General features: G+C 46.0%; 3 pseudogenes; all 3 read right to left on the bottom strand.

Annotated features, from left to right (window-relative positions):
* Positions 1-15,917: 15,917 nt before the first annotated feature.
* On the bottom strand, positions 15,918-17,014 carry LOC149346281 (uncharacterized; annotated as a pseudogene).
* Positions 17,015-18,110: 1,096 nt separating this feature from the next.
* LOC149346280 (uncharacterized) lies at positions 18,111-19,942 on the bottom strand (annotated as a pseudogene).
* Positions 19,943-23,234: 3,292 nt separating this feature from the next.
* Positions 23,235-23,719, bottom strand: LOC149346279 (transcription factor Adf-1-like; annotated as a pseudogene).
* Between the last annotated feature and the right edge of the window lie 376 nt (positions 23,720-24,095).

Here is a 24,095-nt window from a genome sequence, read left to right as displayed (position 1 = left end):
CACGGTTCTGATGTGGGTGCTTTCTTCGTCCTCGTCCCTCTGCTCGTCGTAGCGGCGTGAGAAGATTTTAGAAGAAAAAATGCAGTGTTTTGCGGCCAAAAGGGTAAGCTTTTGGAAGTTAGGAGGTCTGGTATGTTGCTGAAGGCAAGGCTTAGTGGTGCTTTCGAATGCCTTTGTCCTTTGTTGTGGCTTTCGTCGCATGCAGTCTCGCAGCGCGAAATTGTTGATTAAGAACTTTACTTCGTACTTGTGGCACTTTTATAGCGGGAGCACGCCACCAGTGCCCTCGATTACATTTTTGCTTTGTTTTGTCATTTGTGTATCCAAAGCGAATCAGCCTGTGAGGAACGCCGTTAAAACGCTTCGTCCATCGGCGCGCTGTGTAAAAATGTGTCGGGAAAACGTCACCAAGAACCCCAGGTGGTCAAAGTTATCCGGAGCCCTTCACTACGGCGTCCCTCATAGCCTGAGTCGCTTTGGGACGTTAAACCCCAATAACCCAAATAAACCAGTCACCATCCGTGCTTGCCTTTGTCCTTGAGTGGTCTCTCTTTAATATGCATGTGCTTATTTACTTATGAATAGCCTCTGCCAGTTCAAATCTTCTAGTTGTCGTATTATTGTTACATCGTGGGAGGGAACAGCGCGAACAAGACGACGGACAAAGGAAGAGGACACAAAGACGAGCGCTGTCTTTGTGTCCTCTTCCTTTGTCCGTCGTTTTGTTTCGCGCTGTTCCCTCCCACGATGTATCAGTACAAACTCGCCCAGTTATCCATCCTTCTTCATTGTATTATTGTCACTTTCTTGTCCTTGGTGGTGAGCACCCTTCTACGACAGCTGATGCTAGCTGTTGTGCGAGTTTATATTTTCCTAGGGGTTGGTACACTGCACAAATGACAAACGTGTGGTTTCAGTCTTCTACCGTGACCAACATCTCTTCCCCAACCGACAGTAGTTCGTGTACACAGGACTAGTTGCGTTTGACATAGATGAAAACTCCTTCGCCCTTTGTCTTCTCTGCATAGACTGCATTTTTTTTGGAAATCAATTTGTTAGGCATTTGCTGTATTACTCCTAATATTTCCTTCCACAAAGATAATAATGTCCTGTGCAGAGACATTTTTCTGAATATATCCTTAGCAGATCCCAGTGCATTCGTGGACTTCTTATGTGTGTGTATTGTATCTAAGCAGGTCTTTCATTGTTCTTCGATAATGTAATCCTGTCCGAGTACTTCACAATCTTCTATCCAAAGTTGTTCCATGTCCATACTATCTGATGTTGGCAAAGTTGCCTTCAGTCTATATTCTGATTACGCTTGCATCGTGTTTTTTTAGCAACAGTTCCCGTTTCGAGCCCATACATATTTATAGTCTTTCTCTCTAGCCAACTTCTTTGCCATGCATAACGGCTTCTTGTTATGAAGCGCTATATTCTAATTGATGTATACCTTCTCTTCTTTAAGGGTCATTCTCTTCGTGATTTATGTGTCGTGGATTTATGAGCTAGAAAACCTCAGTATTGGAGGCACCGACCCTTCTTTACATTTCAGTCTCTTTCTTGTCTCTGTGTGCTATGTGGCGCTGCCAGCCCAAGTCTTCCGGCTAGGAATTGTATCGTGTCGCTCAGATTTGTTATTTTTTTTTTCTGGCATTCCATGTGCTTCAGCATTTCTTGTAGACTAGTCCGCTAGACTTGCTACCTTTGCTTTTATTCGGCAGATTTCAGACCGTTGCACCTGTAGTGGCTCTAGTTGTGCAACCACTCCTTGCTCGTGCAGTGCAACCAGCTGGGGGAGGTGAAACCTTAACTACTATTGAGCGGCAGTGTTTGTGGATTAACATCAATTAGCTGTTCGATTTGTTTTCAACAGGCGGGAGCAAAAGTGAAAGCACGACGAGAATGGTGACTGAACTCCATGAGATAGGCTCGGTGCACCCTTCCTAATATACTGGCCTGTTTGCCCACGCAGTTTTGTCTGGCAGGGCATTTTCGAGAGAAAAGCCACCAGGAACTGCTCTTAGCATTCGCGGTGACAGGCCACCTGTGATCTGGGCGAGTGAGCTAGCATGTGCGAGCCTATTTGTCAATCTCTGTTGCAAGTCGCTATTGCAGTGCAACTTTGCACTTAGGTTCTGCATGTTGGCAGAGTAGCACGTGTCTTCGACTTGGTGGTGGTCAATCCCACGTGACCATGTTATAGCATGAACGCTGTATTAGCTGGTTGCTTCTATTGTGCAGTTAGCCTATGCGTGAAATTGTGCTGGTAAGGACAGAAAAAAATTTGTTCAATGCGTCAGCAACCAATGAGCTGACATATTGGTTGCTTTTGTTTTATCTGTTTTCTGCATTCTCTTGGTGACTTTAGTTTTGATGCAATAACCTTAACAAATGTTCTCTCGTTCAGGTGGGGAATTTCATTACCATATTGTAACACGGTTGTTTTTAATTTGACACTAAAGGTGATTTGGAGTACTTGTGCCGAGAGATTTCAGCGTTCTAATGACGGAGGTGCTACTTTCACTGCAAATGAGGTTTCGTATAAGTGGTATAGGCTCCTAAGAAGAAATACATGTGTTGTCACTACCAAGCAAAGTGTGAAGTGTCGAGGCAGTCTTTTGTGGGCAGATCCCCAAGGCTAGCCTGTTCCACCGTTTCCTTTGATACGATGATCATGGATTCCTTATTGGTCTTGACGTCGCGGGTTTCAGGGAAATGGCGAGAAACTTTACATCCACTTTTCTCTGGAATAATTGTCTTTTATTGCAGGATAAACGGTACCATTGCCAGTGATATCCATATAATCTATTTGACTAATGACAAAAGTTTTAGTCTGTTGTCGACAGAGTCCCTTTCAAGTGTTCCGAGGTGTAGCACTTTCTGCTGATATGTGCAGCTGCTAGGATTTGTTTGCAATTAATTTCATGGGAACCAAAAGTTCAGCTTGTTAGTATGGTGACATCTTCGGTAGTACATAGCAGAAAAACAAGGGTTAGAAATAAAAAACGAACATTTGTGGCTCGCTGTTATACCTTATATAAACAGAACAAGATATGTATCTTTCCAAGCATTGATGGCACAAAAACCTTTAGTGTCCAACCCTAGGTAATGGGAAACCAGTATAAAAAATGTTTTGAGTATCAGTCCTTACTAGATGATTTGACAGACGACAGCAATGCAAAAGATATTGAACTTCCGATATGCCAAGGCAGTGTATAACATTACATGAGATTAATGCAGTACTGTTGGTTTCAGATTTTTCTAATACCTGATTTTGAACAGGTCAGCTTCCCTGTATGATAGGGTAGGTGCCAACATAGGTACTGATTCACTGGGTCTCATGTGCTCAGTTTTCCTGTTTTTTTTTTTCTCTTTTCTCCTCTCTTTTGCCTGCTTCACAGCACTTTTATTCCTTGCAGTGTCCAGCTGTCACTGTTGGGACTTTTGCCACTGTATCTGTCCCTGATCCGAGGTAGCATTGCACAGCCTTTTTTGTGCATTTAATAGTTTTATTCTGTCAACTTCCTTCTTATTTTTTGCTCTTAGTGTCACCCGCTCCTCACTGGGCCTAACATGGGGTGCTATGCCACAAGTCCGTATTTCCGTAAGAACAAAATTCTCAGGTGCCATGTGTAATCCTACATCTGCGTCAGACGGTAATAGCGGAAAACCCAATTTTTCCTAGAATCCTTCAATAGGTTAGTATACGAGTGGTTATCATGCTGACCGGCCCATGTTAACCCACGTAATGAAAATTGAGGTGCGAAACAGGCCTGTAGCATGCAGGGATTTGCTCTGGTCATCTCGTGGTGCAGATCCAGGGCACATCGAAAATGCCCATGGCACTGGTGTTGACTTTCACGGCCTTGCTCAGCTGAAATGGTGTGGTTTTATGGGGGTTTAACGTCGCAAAGCGACTGAGGCTATGAGGGACGCCGTAGTGGAGGGCTCCGGACATTTCGACCACCTGGGGTTCTTTAACGTGCACTGACATCGCACAGTACACGGGTCTCTAGAATTTTGCCTCCATCGAAATTCAGCCGCCGCGGCCGGGATCGAACCCCCGTCTTTCGGGTCAGCAGCTCAGTGCCGAAACCACTGAGCGCCGCGGCGGCTGCTCGAATCAAGAATAATGGAATTGAGTGGGCGAGTTGGTTTTCCATCTTGACAGTGAAAGCACTCAAAAGGACAAGGACGACAGAAAAGGAAAGACATACAAAGCGCTTACTTTCAACTGATTTTATTTCATGCGAAAAACAACTTTATACTCATAGTAATCACTTGCGCATGCTTACAAGAACATTACTAACGAGTGATAGCTGGCACGTTCTTTCAGATAACCGGCATGCCCGATGTAAGATAGGACATCTCTTTATCCGACAACAAAATTGACGGAGCGCTTACGCAATCATCGCCCGCTCGTGCTATCTCAAGAGCCTCCACAATCTCTCTCGTTATTTGACATCTACTTTTAAAAAGTACCTTACACCTGTGAAAATCGGGACGGCAACCTTCATTGCTTTTCTTGCTTTTCCATTTGCACTTCAGACAATGGATACTCAAGTGCCCACTTCTTTTGTTTTCCACGTTGTAACTATGCTCTCCTAACCTCTCGTTTATGCATCTTCCCGTCTGTCCTATATAACATTTGCCACATGTCAAGGGCACCCTATACACGACGCCTTCTACGCATCTGACGAATGGCTTTTGGTGCCTGATTGTGCAAGCAGCCTTTCCCTGGTTTCCAGAAGTGCTTTTCTTGCATAGGGCGCTCAACTTATTCGGGGCTGAAGACAAAACGTTTACATTTACCCTGTTGCCAATTTTTCTCAGGTTATGTGATAGCCTATGCTTATATGGAATAACAGCCAATTTTCTTTTTTCAGTTGTCTTATCCTGCTCTTGCTGGGTCGTAGTTTTCCTTTTTTTCTTCCTGACCAGTCCTTCGGCCACTGATACCAGCAAATGAAGCGGATAACCCGCGTCTTGCAATCTTTTTGATTGCAGAAACAGGGTCTCCTCAGTCACATGAGGGCATGACTTTTTTCTACAGTTTAGAAACCCTAAACGAGCTATGTTTCGTTTTATGAGCTTGGAATGCGCAGAAGGGAAATGCAAAGGCATTTTTTCTTCCCTAGGATGATAACTCCAGCAAGTGTGATTTTCTAAAAACTTTAACCTGATGTATCCATTGTCTGAAGTGCAAATGGAAAAGCAAGAAAAGCAAGGAAGGTTGCCGTCCCGATTTTCACAGGTGTAAGGTACTTTTTAAAAGTAGATGTCAAATAACGAGAGAGATTGTGGAGGCTCTTGAGATAGCACGAGGGGGCGATGATTGCGTAAGCGCTCCGTCAATTTTGTTGTCGGATAAAGAGATGTCCTATCTTACATCGGGCATGCCGGTTATCTGAAAGAACGTGCAAGCTATCACTCGTTGGTAATGTTCTTGTAAGCATGCGCAAGTGATTACTATGAGTATAAAGTTGTTTTTCGCATGAAATAAAATCAGTTGAAAGTAAGCGCTCTGTATGTCTTTCCTTTTCTGTCGTCCTTGTCCTTTTGAGCGCTTTCACTGTCAAGATCCAATCAAGAGGAGAAACGGCATGCTACTGCGAAGTTCTCAGTGGCCGTCACTTTTGGGGTTTGCTTCTTTCCCCTATCAGAACGTGGCAGTTGTGTGTGGCGTTCGGACGCCAAACGTGAGAAAGCCAACCTAAAAGAATTTTTCAGAAACACGTGTTTAAGATTCAGTAAGTGGAGGCGTGGTACTGTGATCATGTTCAGTGTTGGCGGCCATCAATTTTGCAATGTAATGTTGCACTGTATGACCAAAATTGAATAATTGATTCATTAAACTAATTTTCTTTAATTGCACTCTTGTCATGGACAGAATGCCCGTCTTGCTATACAATCTACCCGTGCAGACCACCAGCATTGACACATCTTTCTTGGCTGTAAAAAAAAAAAATTATTTGCTATAGAAATGCTTCGTGTATAGATATAGAATGGAAAGGGGGTGGGTGGGGGGGAGGAGCAGGAATCACCGAGGTATAGTTCATAGAGCACATTACACAATAAGTGACAGTGTTATGTTGGGATCTTTTCAGCAGCATGTTGTCTTTTATGCTACTTTGTGTAAAAATAATTATATCTGTTAATATCCCAGTGATCAGTGATAGAAAAGAAACGTACCCTCACTCTTTCCTTGGTTTCATATAGCTATAATTTACGTCAAAAACTGCAGTAAAGTGCACTTTCAGCTGCTTCAAAAGCTTCTCCAAAGTGACTTCGGCCAATTGGATCACTGTACACAAGCAGAGAATGTATATAAAAAGTAAAACGTGAATTTCTCAAACTAATCAATTGGGAAAAGTGGAACTATAAAAGGGGTGATTACTGCTATGGTAGAGTTTGGTGCCTTACTAGTAGCTATAAGCTACAGTGTGCACATTTGGGTGTTTCTTCGTCTTTTCCTTTTTCCTTGCTCTAATGTGTAGCCATCACCCTGCAGGTTGAGGGCAGCAAAACCCCAGCTGCTGCTCTTCTGTCGTGGCGAGCACAGCCCAAGCAGTGGCCACTTCCCCTGGGGCTGTGTGTGCATGGCCCCCCACTCGTGCTCTTCAAGCTGGGCACCTCAAGGATGACTGCCACAACTATACTGCAACAAGTAGGTTCTTAAAAGGAGGCGAGAACAATCGGTGAGTGCAGGTTTCTGATCTCTGCATGTAGAGGTCTGCTGATCTGCTGTTATTCAGAGCTACTTGTCACGGGGCCTCTGTAGCTCAAGTATTCAGTTGCTGTGCCTGTCATCGCTGGTTTAATCCTGGTCGGGGCAGCTCCATTTTTATAAACACGAAATGCACTGCATCAAATGTCTGTTTTGTGCTCGCAGGTCGCTTTTCAGGTTGACTTCATGGCACAAAAAATGAATAAGAAGGCAACACGATTGATACAAGTGGTATCTGTTCCTTTAGTCATTCAGAGACGCAACAGTTTTTACGAAGCCACCATCGGGTCACGACCACGGGTGATAAGGCAGTTGGAGATGAAAACAAATGTCTTCTCTGAAACACGTGCAGTGCTCTCTTGTGAGCAGCAGTTTACGACAAGTGGATGCAACGTGGCCTGCTATTGAATCCGGCCTTATTATGGCGAGGCATCTAGAGCAATGAAATGGTAGTTCTCTGAAAATTGCTCGAGTGCAGTTGCCTGGATTTTTATGCCTAATTTGATGTGCTTTGAAGGGGTGAATCCCCAGCTGCTTGAGTATATCCTTGAATTTTTCACAGAAGTCTTCGGGCAGGAAATAGAGTGAAGCCCACTTATAACGATACCGAGCAAACCAAAAATCCGATCATTATAAAACAGATCATCGTTACATCCGGACTGTTGACGGGGCAGACTGGTCTTACAACTGTTTTCCTTGTTTACCAACCAAAATTGATGCAACTTGGCATGCTTGTGTAGTTTTTCGTGCGGATTTCAAAAATGAAATTACTTTTTTTGTGAAGCAATTATTTCAGGAGATTAGTCTAATTACTGCAATAACAATTTAACCTTCAGATTAACACATTTCTAGACACTAGAAAGAATAAGAAACAGAATGTTGCAAGCAGTTTTTTGATTGAACAATGATTTCTCATTTTATTGCATGATGAAGTTCATAGGTCGAAACACAGTAGCGTAATGGTCGCAAAAAAAAGCCATTTTAAAAACTTTCTACAATGAAATTTAAAAATTGCTTGCAACATTGTGTGCTAAGCACATTTGGATTCATCCTGAGAGAAAAAAAAAAGTATTACTCTATCCGCAATGAGTGTCGAGATATCGCGTTCATATCTTGAGAAAATGACAAAAACAAAAAGAAGTCATTTTTAATACAGAAAAGTGAAAAATATGCACATGTACACTACCAGGAATGGTTGATATGCTCCAGGGGCATAGTCATTTTGATCGCTACCACCTCTGTGGTGCTTTTTCACAGCGTGCTTCACAGTTTCTGCAGATGCGCGCTTGCTTGCAGATGCAGTGGGCCGACACCTGTCCCAGGAACTGGGGCACCAGGAACTGGGGCACCTTTTGTGCTGTGATCTGACTCGTGATCATTGGGTGTCACTTGATAGTAGGTAGCCATCACAGCTTTTGACATTTCCTGTATGTTGCCAATGTGGGACTTGAGTGCCCAGCCGTAGTACGAACTCAGCTTGTTCACAAGATCACCAGTTAGTCTTCCTTTACCACCAAGTGGTTGTGAGCCAGAACCTTTTTGTTGTGACAGCCGTCCGCTTTTGCACGTGGTTGATGCAATCCTCTTTTTTAACCTCGGTGCAGCCGTACACTTCGTCCTCTTTCAGGATAAGGAAGGGCCGGCTGTCGCCATCTGACAGCACAGTTGTGTGTCTGAGGTTGTTCTTCTGGAGAGATCTTCTGAAAAGAATGAGGGTTGCTTCTACTTCCGTTTCACCAGTCTTCTTATCAGTATTTTTTTTTGGCAGACATGGCTGGCTCTCCATTCTTTGTTTAAGGGGTTGTCCACTTTCAGTCCCTGCTCGCAACCCGCGTAAAAATAACTGAGGACAACGTAGTCTAGGACAAGCCCCATAAAAAGCTCAGTGACGGTGCCGACTCCGATGTGCGAAGAATATCCGTGAGTCATCTAATCATCACAGGACATAGCTACATTGCCAGGATTGTCGAGGTTCAGTTTGCCATACAGCTGCCGGACTGACTCCGCGCACTGAACAGTGACTCTTTTGGCAGCATGAGCCGCGGCAGGCGTCAGCTTTCCTTTTACGTAGCTCTGCCACGTTTCCGTGTACAGCCTGCGATGAAAAATATTCATTGCGGCAAAGATGTCGTTGAATGCAGTTCGCTGATTGGCCGGTACTCTGCATCGCGCGCACAGCCAGAATGTTCACCGAAAAAGGATCTACCATTTGTTTTCCTTCAACATGCAGTGAACTCCACGCCGATGCCTTGTCGCTGCAGTTGGCACACATCAAGAAAAGCTTGATGGCGAGGCCGTATTCTCGATCACCGCGGCTAATTTTCACACTGCCGCTGCACGTTTTGCACTTTATGCCATCGAGAGGATTGTTGAGTAACTAGGTGCACACGCAATGCGAAGCTCGTCGCATCAAGTGGACAGATCGCGGCATCGCTGGCGGCAAAGTCGGCCTTCCGCTTCGTTGCTGGAGTGAAATCGAACTTCCACAGTTTGGCATCTGCTCTTCAATTTTCATTCTCCAGATCAAAAGGCGTCAGCAGCGTTGTATCACGACGAATGTGGCCAATGATGACCGGAGTGTTCTCACTTGATGGGCCTGCTAGGCCTAGCTGATCCGTAGGTTCGCCGATGCGGTCACTTGACGCTGGAGCCTGCTCGTTTTCAGCGTCTCGCAACACCAAGTCACCTCCCTTAATATTGCCGATCAGTGATTTCTTTCTTCTCTTGCCTTATTTATGCCGCGTCGTAAACTTTCTCGTCGGCGTAGACTTCGCTGCGGGGGTCCCGGAGGCATCCGAGGCTGACAGCAGCAGACAAGATGGCATCCTAGGGCGTGGCTCCGACTGTCCCGATGCGTGCAGCAGACGACGAGAGACGCCAACAGCCAATGGCGGGGTCCCTTTTTGTCACGTGCGCCAAGCAGCGAATAGGACCGTGCATCAGCAATTTTTTTATTTTGCTTGTTTTCATCGAACCAACAAGCGAAACGATGCACTGGAGTGCGAAATTCGAAGGAGAAAAGCCACTCTTTCTGATGAGACCAAGATCGCCGTGAGTCTGGCCTTGGAACAGAAGCTATATCTTTTTGAAAATGCGTGATTTTAGAGTAAACACAGGCTTGAAATGAGCCACTTGTTATAAATTGATATCTCACCTCAAAAATTGGCAAGAGAGAGCGACTCCACAACGCGTTTCCCGTATCCCTGCTTGAACACCCGGATTTTCCCTTGGTCCAGTGGTTGCAACACTGCCGTTGCGTTCGGTGGCAGAAAACAAAGCTCGATGTTTTTGAACGGAATATCACAGTGGTGAGGTGAGCAATTGTCGAGCAGCAAGCAAATCTTGCGTCCGCTCAACGCAAGCTCATCGTCCCAGTCATGCAGCCAAGTCTCAGACAGTGCCCTGGTCATCCAGGCTTTGCTAGTTTTGTACGTTACTGGGAGCGAGCGAGGAGTACCCTCGAAGGCACATCGACAACTTGACCTTCCCTATCACAAGTGCTTTGTTGAGTTTGTTGCCATGGCACTTCTCATTTTTAAGTGCCGAGGTTCTGCTTGGCAGAATCTGCCAAAACAGACCGGTCTCGTCTGTCTTATATATAATGCACGGTTCGTACGTGTGTGTTACTTTGTGCCACACATCCTCGATCCACTTGTTGGCATTGTCTGAGTCAACTGCCTGCCGCTCTCCAGCAACAACCTTTCTAGTGATGGCATACCTGTCCTTGAACCTCGGCAGCCATCCACTGCCCCCAACGAACCCTTGGATATTCAAAATGCAGGCAAAGTCTTGCGCTTCTGTTGGAGCATGGGGCCACTGACGGGACGATTTTGCGCACGGACGTCCACAAACCATTTGTCGAGAGTTTTCTCCAGTTTTCATAGGCATGCTTCCGCGTGGGGCGGCCGTCAGCATTCGGCCGTTCCCGTGCAATGGCTTTAATGGCCGCCTTGTTTTTGATGATCGTGCTCAGCGTCCTTCGCGCAGTCCCAAAGTGTACTGTGACATCCGATGTTTTTTTTCCGCGCTCGATACGGCGAAGAACCTCCACTTTGTCGCAAAGAGGCAGAGCTTGCCGCTGCTTCGTGGCCCATCTTCGTTGAAACACGTGCGTGCACTGAACGCCGCAGGTACGAGCGGTAATGCAGGAACGGTTGGAACAGCGCGAACACCCGCACACCAACACACAACGCACAGCTCAGAACGGCTGAACAAGAACAAAGAAAGTATGGAGGATGAAAAAAAAAGAGGAGTGCGGTTGGCGCGGTGCTACGTCACATAGCCATCCTTCTCTCAAGTCTCCTGACTCCATTTCTGTCCGGTTTTTCCTCTTTCCTAAGACGTGGTAGGCCTGGAGCTGCAAACACGTGGCGAGCAGTTGGCGAATAGGAGCGCAGTAAGGCAGTGGTGCGAAGGCGCCAAGCATTCTTTCCCCCTTCCCAAACACCCCAGTGGGACCAAGGCAGCCCAGGGCTGCTCGGCCGGTTCGGTTGCTTCCCGTCCACTCTCTCCTTGCGTGCCCTCAGAAGGTTTGTTTTTTCTTTCTGAAACAGCGCTGTGGCCCGGCTCTGCCGGCTTATGTGGGTGTTCACCGGTTGCACGCACAGCAGTTCGATATATCCAATGTACTGCTAAGACAGCTTTGAGTGTTCGGTGTAAGGGATAATTCGCTCTACCCGGGTTCGTCATAAACGGGTTTGACTGTATTCCTTTCTTGCAGCGTTGTCACTTTTAGATCTGTAGTAGAACTGTGCTGAGTACAAAAGAACAAGACGATACAGGACTGGACGAAGCGCAGCTCTCAACTGAATCTTAATATGCAAAATGGGACATGTAAAGGAAAAGGGAAACCATCAAGGAGCATGCGTAAGATCCTTATCTTGAGTAAACGGCATGAGCCGTCTTCGAAGAAAAGCCACCTCCCCGGCCAATAGCAGTATAGCTATCTGCGCGTCACTGCCCGTGGGAACCCAGAGGGTGGGGTCGTCCGCGTCCTTCTGTACCTGCCTATACCTGCCTTCTAGTGCATGTTTGTGTATTCCTCATCGATTCCATGGATGACTCCCTTGCCACAACTTTCTGGTGCGTTTATGTAGGGGGCCAGACCACATTCCTTGTGTCCGATCGTGACTGTTTCAATTTTCTCTGCCTTCCTGGTGTTTTCGTAGCTAGGCAAGTGGTAGGTAATCGTTCCTTGCTTGGCGTTTATAACCAGTCTGTCCTCGAGTGCCTCCTCTTCCTTGATTCTGGCTTTCGGCTGCTGCAGTTCTCATCTCGGTGGTGCTCTTCAGCATTGTAAGTCCTTCTTTGGTTCGCAGAACCACTTTCCACCCGTTCGCTGGAAGTCTTGGGTGGTCTGAGGCTGTTGAACTATCAAAGCATTCCCGTCCTGCCTCTTTATAGGCTATGGTGTCGCTCTTCGCATTGGTCTTCGCAACAGAGGTGGCGTTCGCTGCAGCCGTGTCTACGGCACCATGTTGGCATCCTTGGGGGCATTCTTTGTTCTCGATTTTTTCGGCTTACTTCTTCAGCCTCATGATCCATTCCTCTTTTTCTAGTTCCTTTGGGTCGATGTGGGTTTTGCACCACAGTAAGGCCCATCGTCATCGTTGAGCCAGTTGTGGTCAGCAGTGGCGGCAGCTCGCCGGTCGCTGCCTCCCCGGTCAGTCCAAGTAGGCCTTTCGCGGTGTGTCATGCTGGCGAACTTCAAATGATGATAAACACTTTAAAATACGCTTACAGGCACAAATGTGGTCTCCTCGGATTGCTTGCACCTTGTCAAACATGTTTGAAGCACTTTTGCGATCAACGTAGGAAAAATGCCGCCATTAAACCACTGAATTCGCGGAGCCGACATGAATGTGTCTGTACCTCTCGACGCCCCCTGGTGATCCCCCAGCACATGTGAAAATCTTCCTTCGTAGACGAAGTAAGTGGAGTTGGAACTTCATGCTTCAAAGGCACCGTCGCTGCGAAGACACTGCCAACTGCCATCAAACGTCTCAGGACATGCTGCTTCGGCTGTCTTGAGACATGCTTTGCGAAAGCAGTTTTCAAAAATCTTCTTTATTGTGGCTTTCCAGGACGCGGACAACATTTCAAGGGCCTGAAAAAAGTCCACTTTAGTGGCGCGTTCGAGTCGCAGTTGAGTGAAGTGTCAGCTATATGCGCACTTTACACTACTTATTATGCCCTGGTCCAGCGGCTCAATTAATGAGGTGCAGTTCGGTGTCAGAAACTTCACCTCAACATGACTGAGTTCCAAGATGAGGCACACTTTGCGTCCAGCATTCTTCATGTCCGTGTCGAAGGCTTGCAGGCAGCCATGGAAAATATCACGCGTCATCCATGCCTTTCGGTTGGATGCGTAGTCTATTTGCAGCTGGCGCAAAGCGCCATGACTTTTTGCTTCGCCCCGTGACGAGCGGCACACGCTTGCCGCTGCCGTCCATGTTGATGTAAAGCAAAACCGAGATGGACACTTTGCTATGTTTCCCTACGTGATGCGTTTCACCTTTTAATGCCAACATGTGATTCGGCAGCATCTGATAGAACAACGCTGTTTCGCCGGCGTTGTAGACGTCTGTCGGATCATAGCGCGCCAGGATCTTCGGCACTTCCGTGCCAACCCAAGCAGCTGATCCTGTTGTATTAGCTGACGTCGATTTGCCACTCAAGATAGCGTGACGGGTTTTGAAGCGGCGCAGCCACCCGCTGCTCGCCTGAAAATCCTGAACAGACAGGTGAAATTCGTCGCCTTTTGTTGCAGTAATGCGCCGCTGATGGGGTTGTTCTGTTCCCTAACCGAGATGAACCACGCAGAAACAGCCTTATCCACATCGTGATATGTGGGAACCTTCAACCTTTTTCTTTGCGCGTTTGTTACCTTCTTCAGAGATTCGAGGATAGAGTCCTGTGCCTTCAAAATCGTCGAAAGGGAGCTCTGGGGTATGCCGAACCAGGCGGTGACATCCTTATTTTCACCATTTTGTACGGCTTGGGGCACATCAGCTATTTCTTCAAGGATTAGGACTTTGCGTCTGCCCCTCATGCTGTCTGAGGTGTCAGGCGCGCACACAAAAACGCAGCCCAAGGCACATCGACGCGCACAATAAAGCAGCACAACATCGTCAAAAAGCCTAACATGCACACTTCGATGCCTAGGCCTAGACTGTGTACGCAGAAAGAAAACCAGCGCACATGAGCAAGGAGGCGCTGGCACGAGTATAAAGCCCTTCTGGGCCCACGAGTAGAGCCCTTCGATAATTTGAAAGTAGCGACACTCTCCTCCACTCCGGCGTTTTCCTCCTCGAATATCCTCGCCCACCGGCTGCGCGCGCTGCACACGGCACGCTTTTTTGGGCATCACTCGCTTGCCGTCCGGGCAGTTGGCTGGCACATGCGTGCGCTCCTAAGTTCGCGCTTTTTCCATACTGTTATTGAATAAAAACACGAGGAAGACATGCGACAAGCTTGACTACCACGAGCCACATAAATTAGCATCTCGTATGCGCAATGAAAGTGCCAATTACAAGCGCTTGCGGCATGAACAAAACCACTTGCTGCATACATCTCACATTCCTTTTGACTTTTCAGTACCGTCTGTCTCAACACGGCATAGTATATGAAGCATAATATTTACAATATATTTCAACATTCCTGAATATTTTCAGCATGCCAATGTTCCGTTAAGTGTAGATTCACTTCGAACTAATTATCGCGGAAGTACAGTTTATGAAGTTCTTCATGAGTGGAATTTCAGAAGTGGGATGGTTGCTGGGAACAAGCTGGGGCATTTGCTTTGATGGCCGTCCTAAAATTTTTCATTAAGGTTCAGTCTGAGTTTGGCACCGCACTGTGAACATGCAACGGCTTAATCGTTTTTGTAGTTGAGAATTTTCGCGGCAGCTTGAAAACGAATATGAACTTTTTTCTATTAAGCATGAAACGACTTTAGCTCCCGCTGTCGGCGACCTTGAGGTGATGTCGAGCCGAAACCTAGAGCCAAAGATCTGCGCACCGATTTCCCGTCATCCAAGGAAAGTGTCCGCACCCCAAAATTTGACCTTGTCCAAATTTCTTCAAAATTGGTGTCAAGTCTAATTTGAGTATGGCCAATTCAATGGTGCCCTCCAAAATTACATGGGCTATCCCCAAAATTTGTCTCTCTGGAACCCATAAATTTGACATCGTCCATATTTGACCAACATTGGGGGTCCAACCTAATTTGACTATGGATACTCAGTGTTGGCTTCCAAATTTAGGTAGACCACCCCCAAAGTTCGCACACTTGGGCATTTTCCGCCCACATTCTATTCCTTTTTAAATCCGCTTAAAGAGATGTTACGTTAGGAAAGAAAAAAACTGATAGCAACGACCGTGACAAAGCCCAAGAGAAAGTTATACGGTCTCAACAATTTGGTCAGCCAGAGTCAGGCTATCCTAAAGCAAGTGCCTGACTAATATCAGTCTTGAGTATAAATACAGTCACAATATGATACAGACAGACAGTTTTTCAGATGCAATGTTTATTACAGATGAGTCGTGTAGTTTTACACCGAAAATATACATAAAAACTACAAATAAGCCAGCTGTGGACATCTGTCACGGGTTGGGTGCAGTCCTCAAAACAAAACAGAGAAAACAAAAGCGTACTTAGGGAAATGAAACAGCTCAGGTGTAGGCCTATAGTTTTTGAGCGGATGATGTATTCAACAAAAGGCTACGCAACCATTCTCAACTAAACCAAATGATCACAAACTGTAGAAATGAATATACAAAAATGGCATGCATTGGATATTTACAATGCTTCAGTACATTCAGGCAACACTGGAAAGCACTGAAGTGATTAAAAAATGAATGATTTATGTGAATGCAATATGAGGTCTTTTCCAAGAAAGTGGCATTGATACATCTCACTTGGTAGAAGTGTAACGGTTCAGCAAAACAACAAATAAGCGTAGGTCGTTAGACAAGTTGCATTCATAAAAAAAAAATCTAGGTTAAATCTCGCTAGGGACATGCGCCGCATTACTGCGATGTGCACCATTACCAGAGGTTTGAAAAATTTACCGCACCGCAGATACCGCTGCACGGATACCAACACTTTTGCTTCCACACTTGCTATTGGCAATATCAGGTGTGCTTTGAGAAGCCTCAGTTCGAACGAATATCTGCACTCTTACCCTCAAGTATGTGTGAACAACGTCAGCATCATGTTATGACAGGAAGGAAAAAGTGTTTGCACTGAAATGCTTTTCATTATTGTTTCCTCAGTTTTCGACGGGTCGACACGGTTCGATAGCAGTGCTTCTTTGTTTGCACGGAAAAAGTTTTCTGCTGCTTTGACTTCAGCCACACCTTCAGAAGGGCTGGTGAGTGACAGGTGCGATGAAGAGAAGTTCTTGAGCTCAATTAATTTGCAACTTGCATCATTGGATCTTGAGAAGCCCGGCAGTTTTCGCAATGAAGTCTCTTGAATATTTTTGAGATAACGTAGCCAGCAAAGTAGACTAGTGACTGTTCTCCTTCCGTGCTCAAGTCTAGAAGGTCAGTGGGAGCCGTTATGCTGCTGTTTTCGCTGCCTTTGTTCCAGTGTTTACCTGGACTGAAACCAGTGAGCAAAAATCCTTCATCGTCCGAGTAACTGCCATAACTGCTTGGCCTGAGGAATTGCGCTAGTGTCGCACTCCTGAGGCTGCACTTGAACTCGCAGAGGCGTGGAATAGGGTTTTTTGAGCGCAAAGTTGAGAACAAGTTCTCAAGCCCATCTTGGCTGAACCTGTTTAATTGAACATATTCGAAGTCGTATGTATTAAGTAGCTTGTCTTGAACTTCAAGGGCCGACAGTGTTGACAGAGTAATGCCTGTCTGAACTGGCTTCCAAACTGCTTTAATCTGGGCACCGGTAGCAATTCTACAAGATAACTACTACCTCATTTAAAAAAGATAAGCTGTCGTCATAGTTTCCTTCAACTGGGCTGCTAAACGCGAGCTTGGTAGTCCTGGAAGCCAACAAGCGAAACCAACGAAATACTGTTGCGACAAACCATGCCGTCGAGAGCGCATTCTTCGGTATCAAGCCTTTCTGTACCAGAAGTTGCAAACCAGCTGATGTGTCATTATGAAATAAACTGTAGGCCATGCTGACTTTCATTTTGTCATAGTGACTAGGATCGACACATACAGCATTTAGATGAGGAGCAAGTTTCAGTTCAGATTTAGCATCACGCTGGACAAGAATCTTTATATATTCAAGGTTTATAATGTCTGTTGGCAAGTCATTTTTCTGAACTATATCAACCGGAAGGTAAATTAACTGACCTTTAGTTAAGTGGTTTCACGCCGCATTTGCACGGAAATGCGCAGCAACTTGGCATAGTGCTGCAGTGCTGCACTAAAAGAGCGCGAATAACGCAAAGTGCAAGCGCGCAATGCTAGGGAGCTCGGTCGTAGCAGCGGCGGCTGCCTAAAAAATGGCGGCCACGAAAAATGAAAACAAAAAAAAAGCGAACTTTTCGCGCGCTTTTCCCGGAGACCGCCCACGGAGCCAATCACCGTTGAGAAAAGCGCCGATGGGAGAGGGGAGAGAGGAAGATCGGCGAGGCTGCGTGATGCGGCGGCATAGTTCACAGAAAGACGTTACTTTCATGTCGATGCTGGTGCCCTCTAGAGGACTTGCTAGATACGATGTTCGCCAGAGTCACCTGTGCTACCCAGATGGCGCGGCAGTGGTGCCTTGTCATCATCATCACAACACTGCTAGCCGGGTAGAGCCGCGCTAAGGCCCACAGCCGCGCCGCAGCAGTTTTTAGGGGCGTGCATTTTTCAGCCATTAAAGTTCACAGTATACTTTTATTCAATTCTTCCTGTGCACCTTAAGGGGAGACACTGCAGTTTGACCTTTTTCTTATTTCTTAAGTTACGAAGTTGAAATTTTTACACCTGATGTAGTTTCTCCTGCTGATGACGAATATGCAATTAGATTTTGCCTAGCTTATATAGATGTCAAGATATTTCTAGTGTCATGTTGTGTCACCTTGGCCAGAATTGTGGCAACTTGCGGGGGAAATACTGGCCTGCATTTTACATGTGCATGTTCTAGAAGGACCAGGGAAAGCAACCATAGCACCCGATAAATTGATTGTAATTTATATTTATGCACAGAAATATGTATCTGTTTTAGTATGATTGCTAAAAAAATCTCATAGGCTTTCAAATGCAACAAAAAATCATGCAAATCGGACCAGTAGATCTCAAGATATCATGGGAAAGGGTTGTCAGTGTAGTGAAAAAATCCATTTTGCAAGAAAAGAAGTTTGAGAACCCAGTAACACTTTATTATGGCCACTAACAGCCGTGCATCTGCAAGGGTTCATCCCTAGAATGCACGAGGCATGTAGTCAGAGTCTCTTTCAGTTGTGCGCATTCTTTCCATAGCGCTACGGAACCTTTCTGCTTGTAGATGCTTTGCATCGGATGTTGCAAGCGGCGCCGATCCTTCTCAGCTCACCTTTCAATAGCTACCGTGCCATGATTTACGCTCAGCTGCTGCAAAATAGCTTCGGTGGCATGCTCCTTGCCGGCATTGAATCTTGTTACTGCTTCGGCAACAGCTGACTGCACTGCAAACAGAGGCGTGCTTGGTCTTGGGCACCAGGGACCGAATGACAGAGTGAAGACTTTCATTTGAGTTTCGCGTTTTTCCCCGCTGGCACCGCTCCAGCAGCTTCCTGTCGGAGAGGCGGACAAAAACAGGTTTTATAGCATCTGCGACATACTTTGGCAAGTTACAGCGATGCTTTGGGGGTGGTTCATTCTTCGCCAAAGCCTGGTTGTCCTTGCACCAGAATTCCTGGCCTTGAGGACAGAGACCATGGTTTGGCCCGTCATCTGTTGATATCGCCCTGGTGTGTTTTCAAAGCCCATCCAAATACATGGTGAGCTCTGTAATGAGCTCACCAGTCAGCTTTTCTTTAGCGCTGAGGTTTGGTCCGTTTTCTCCTTTTATGCACTAGGTTTCGAAGTGCTGTCCCCATTCTCTTGCTGACGTGGTATGTGCAGTCTTCTTTCTGTACCTGCACATATCCGTACACCTTCGCCTCTTGTAGGCTGTTGAAGGCGTGGCTGTCGCCATTACAGAGCATGGTGACACAGCGCAGCCCATACTTTTCCAGTGAGCGGTTGAAAAGAATCCTGGCTGCTTCGACTTCCATTTCACCTGGCTCGCTCGAAGTGTTTTTCTGGCATTTGTGTTCCGCTTGCCATGCTTCAAATTAAGGATTGCCCTCATTCAAACCGCAACGGCATCCCAGGCAGAAATTGGACAAAACAACAAAATCGAGGACGTAGCCTGCGAGGAGTTCTATTACGGTTCCAACTGTGAGCCACGTTCTATGGAACGACACAGCTGTGTTTGCTGAGTGATCAAAGTTCAGGTTCAGGTAGGCAAGTTTCACCTCATTAGCACAGTAATTCCATCACTTGTGCAGCAGCGTTTAAGCAGGGCTCGGGTTGTCGTTCAAGTAACCTTGGTATGTTTTGCAGTGCATACCCCACCGGGAAATGTTGGGCGCGGCGAAAATATCTTTCAATGCGGTCTGCCCGTTTCCCGTGCTTGCAGCCGCACGCATGGCAAGAACGTTGACTTCGTAGGGCTTTCAGGTCACGTTCATGCCTACTCTAGGCGAGCTCCAAGTAGTTTTTAACTGCCCGCAGTCTTCACAGTTGAGCAAGAGCTTCACAGCAGTTCCGAATTCCTGCTCGCCTTTTGCAGTGTTCACAGAACCGCCGCACACTTTGCATTTCACACACTCGAGCAGCTCATTCATGGAAGTCAGGGCTAGCATCGTGAACGGTGTTCTCGATGCAGGTGCACCATCGATCGTTGCTCCCAAGAGAGATTGCTTTCGTGAAGTGCCTGAAACTGATGAAAGTTCACGCCGCGCCTCTGTCGCGTGACGTTCTAGCTCCGTTCTGTCGGCATCAGTCAGAAACGGTGTGTCTACACGGACGGCTCTCCTGGCTCCGTCAGTTGTTGCAGCATCTTGCAACAACGGCGCGGCAGGGCTCGTAGTGTCAGCGGTCTCCGATGCTGGAGCATCTGGCGACATTTCGCGTGACTACGACCGTGGCGGTGGCGCTTGCCGTTGGTTTTTTTTTCTTTTTTCCAAATGTATGGCCAGTGCGGAACTTCCTTTTATTGCCAGCCATTGTAGTGCGTTCGAAAAAGCTCTCTCTAAAATGGTGGACACAATGCCGTTTTCTTACATCTTTTTAGCAGACGATTTCTCAACATCCAATAGGGTTGCGTTAACACGTTTTGGCGGGCTAGTTGGTTAAGCATCTTGAATGAACAGCGCGAACGAAGACGAGCACAATAGACTGCTCGTTTTCGTTCGCGCTGTTTATTCAAGATCCAATAGGGAGGCAGGATTCAGGACACGTGACTCGAAAGCGCCAATGTGGCATGAGTATGTTTAATTTTTCACTGGCTTGTTGCGCCGCTGTTTCTAGAAGCACAGATGGTTTTCCACCGAAAACGGATAGCTAAGAGCTTCGCATTTCAAATGAGACCAAAATGGTTGCGCTCTGCGGTTCAGTTCTTGTGCGGTATGCGTTTGAATTTGACCGCTTTTTAGTTCTCGCGAGAAAAACTGCCACACAGATGACTTTGAAGAGCAATAAGTGGATAAATACTTCATAGATAGTTGTATTGTTTTATGCATGGGTTCTTCAGAACGTCTAGATTCGGGAAAAAATACTTTGAGAAGTCGATTTTTTGGTAATTTTTCAGCTGCAAACCCCCCGTGTCTCCCTATAAGCGTCACTAAACATGCAATCAATATTTGGTACCTATACTCCTGCAAGAACTCGACTCCGTCCTCACATGTTTAGCTTTTCTTACCATACCTGCTTACTGGCCAAGTCTGCCAGCATTTTGGAAGGCGCTGGTATGCATAGCACGAGTGTGACAGGAGACGACACAGCAGTCTGTGCGCCACAACTTGTGGGCCCATGTGATTAGGGTTGCTGCTCTTCCATGGCTCTGACGTTACAAGCACGGCCCGAAGCTCATAAACCGAAACTGAAATTGCTCAGTATATTTTAATGGTGCAGTTATAAATTATTTACTACACGTAAATTAATCCTGCAGCGTGTATCATAGATACTGGCGCAATATGCTACATTTTAATGAAGGAAAACCAACTTAAAAACTCTGGTGTCTCCACCCTTTCAGCGATATTTGTGGCGTGACATTGTAAGCTCAAAAGCGTTGGGAATGCCTGGCAGTTTGCCAGAGCCAACTGTTTCTGTCTTAGGGACGTAGTTCAGTTATAACTGGATCTTAAAGTAGAAACAATAGGTGGGGTGCCTGCACAGAGCACTCGGGCAAAACTGAAGCAAATAAAACTAAGCAGGTTAGATACTGTGTTCATGCTGTACTTCAATACACCGATATGAGCTCATGTCTGATGGGTACACGGCAAGAGATACATAACAGCTTCTCGAAGCACTCAAAGCCTCAGCATAGAATATTGGCTTACGGACGAACCAATTACATTGTGCTTACTTATTTTGTCGAGCAGCGCATCTGTAAGACGATTGTTTCTGAGCTGGAGTGCTTCATTTTCTTTTTCAAGCTTCCTTTTCTTTTTTTTTTTGCATTTGAGCTTTCTAGCTCCAGAATCACAGCAGCTCCTTTGCTGCTGGCTGGTTCATCATCTAAAACGGAATACATACAGAAATGTATGCAGGGTGAGGACCTACACATCTGTTGTGCATTCAGAAACTGAGGTGAAAATGCCCTTTGGGCACATCACTTCCATGAATGCCTGCAAGTAATGAAATGCAATGAAATGAAATCTTTATTTGCCATTAAATACAGATGGGGGGGATTGTAGAAAAAAAGCTGTCCTTGGACAGCTTGACGGGTCCACAATCCCTTATTTTGGCAGAGTGGCGGCATCACGTAACATATTCTTGATATGCAAACATATACATACATATTTAATATGATACAGATACAGTACTCTTAGTAAATGAAAACAACAGAAAACAACAACAAAAAAGAACAGAAAACAACAGCGGAACTCACTTCTACAAATCCAAACGAAAACAATAGCAAGGCTAGATAACATTATATAGAAACCAAATACATCTGCCGGAGGTCCTTGTAGGTTGCCGTGAAAAGGTCAAAACGGACAGAATTATAATAATTCAAAAGCGTTGGTATTGTGTACTTAAGGCACTGTTCCCCGTAACTTGAACGTGACATTGGTACTGACCAATCCTTGAAGTGTCTTGTAAGGTAACTTGGAGTTTGGTCCTGTAATTGGGATAGGTTACGTATATTGTTGATATTCCTGTGGATTTCTTGTTTATATACATGGCTTAAGCGATATCTATATAGATTGTGAGCTGGAATTACACCAGAGTTGCTAAAGAAAGTTGAGGTGGAAGCAGTATAAGAAGCATTATATGTGTAGCACATTAATCGCTAGATTAATGTCTAGATTAATGTCTATCATATGTTCTTATCTACATGATATGTTCTTATCCCTTTGTTACTGTGAAACAACAGAATGTTAATAGCTCTTATTTCATTAATTTTGCATCAGTGCCATCACAGCAAGCGTGCATGGCGAGCAGGGCAACAAGTGCGCTCGGCACTTGTAGGTGACGGGATTTCTTTTTCGCTAAATCACGACCAAGTGATGGGTCGAGTGACGCAAGAAAGTTCACATGACAGCACGGCTCGTCACTTGCCGTCATCACTGAGGCCTTTGCATGAAAGGTCGTATGAATTGAGCGAAGCCTTGCAAAATAAAAATGGGCTGTGATGCAATAATAAGCAGCATCGGGGCCTCGCAGCTTTCTTCATCTTCATCATACTGACTAATTATTCTCTCATGTAGAGCCACAGATGCTGCCATTTTCCTTTTTTTTTTGAGTCTCTAGTTGGTGGCAGGTTCTGCAAAGCAAGTATCACGTGCTGCTAAATTATGACCCACCTAGTGAAGTGGTTCACTCTGATCAGCACCTAAACTCTTGTTGTTTTCATTCATGTGTTGACATATTATTGGCGTACTGAAGTTCACACCACAAGAAGGAAGGCACATTTACAGCCTATTTAATGGCAGTGAAAGAAGCTGAATGAGAAAGGGAGAGAAAAAAAAATCTTTAGTTGGACAACTGGTCAAGTCAACTTTGGATCTATCTTAACCCTGGCAAGTCCATTTCCACGTTCATAATTTGGCAGCCCCCAGTAAGTGCTCTCAAGTACCGGTCTTAGCCCCAGACAGAAGAGCCACTTAGGGAACTGTGGGGCTGGGAATGTGCCAACAAAAAAAGAATGGCAGATAGTGTGGCATGGTTAGGCCAGATGCAAATTAGGTGCACTTAGCACTTTGCTTTCGGCTCGAGGCTTTTCAAGGTCAAGCAGTCTTCAGACAAAGGTCGGCAAAATCGGACTTAAAGCTCCGCCTTTAAAGTGGCCACAATACTAAACAACAACAAACTGTGTTGCACAACTCCGACAGTACATAAAAACTCGCTTCCTCAGGCGGCCGCAATCCCTGTAAAAAGCCATGGACTCGGTGAATTCCCATGTTCGGCGGGACACATAGCCGCTGTCGCCTCCTCTTTCTTGCCTCAATAGCTTTCATTTCGCTGGTGTAACGGTCCCTCAAGCGTTTCCAAAGCTTTAGGCAATCTTCAACTGAAACAAAAAAAAAAGCAAGGCAAGAACTACAGACAGTGATCGTGCACCAGAACCGGAGATGTTTCGACACGAGTATGCTGCATTGACTCACCTGTCGAGAGGCCTGTGTGCAAGCGGATTTGCTCCCAGGCATTGCTTTTTCGTTCCACATCGTGGTAGTCGATCCTTTTTGTGTCATAGACACAAGGATGCTGCTGCACAGCGTCCAAAAATCTCTCGACCCTGGAATCGGTGGGGTCCACCATGGTCTCGTTGGAGGCGGCCATCTTGTGCTAGTAGGTAGCAGCAGGGATGAGAGAGGGCACGCAGTGAGGACGATCTCAGCGTGGCCCGTGCGAAATGCATTTCGAGCTGGGAGCCGCCAAACATGCTGGTGGTAGGGCGCCACTGGAGTATGGAGGGTCATGTTTTGCCGTCCTGACGTCACTGTGCCGCGCGTCACCATAAGAGGGAGATAATGCTGCAAAGCTTTCCAATCATTGTTTGTTCATTCTTAAAAGCTGCTAGCACATGCAGTTATTGTGCTGTTTGTGATGCAACACGTGACCGTATCTATCTCAATTGATCACACCCAGGGGGAGCCGATCCTATGTTGTTAGACTGTTGTGGTTACTTTGCACGCTGTAGCGCGTAAGTTTGTTG

The sequence above is a fragment of the Amblyomma mixtum genome, chromosome 4 (genome assembly GCF_055824585.1).
Source record: "Amblyomma mixtum isolate Tamu chromosome 4, ASM5582458v1, whole genome shotgun sequence".
In the NCBI taxonomy this organism is placed as follows: domain Eukaryota; kingdom Metazoa; phylum Arthropoda; class Arachnida; order Ixodida; family Ixodidae; genus Amblyomma; species Amblyomma mixtum.
This window is presented reverse-complemented; position numbering and strand designations above follow the sequence as displayed.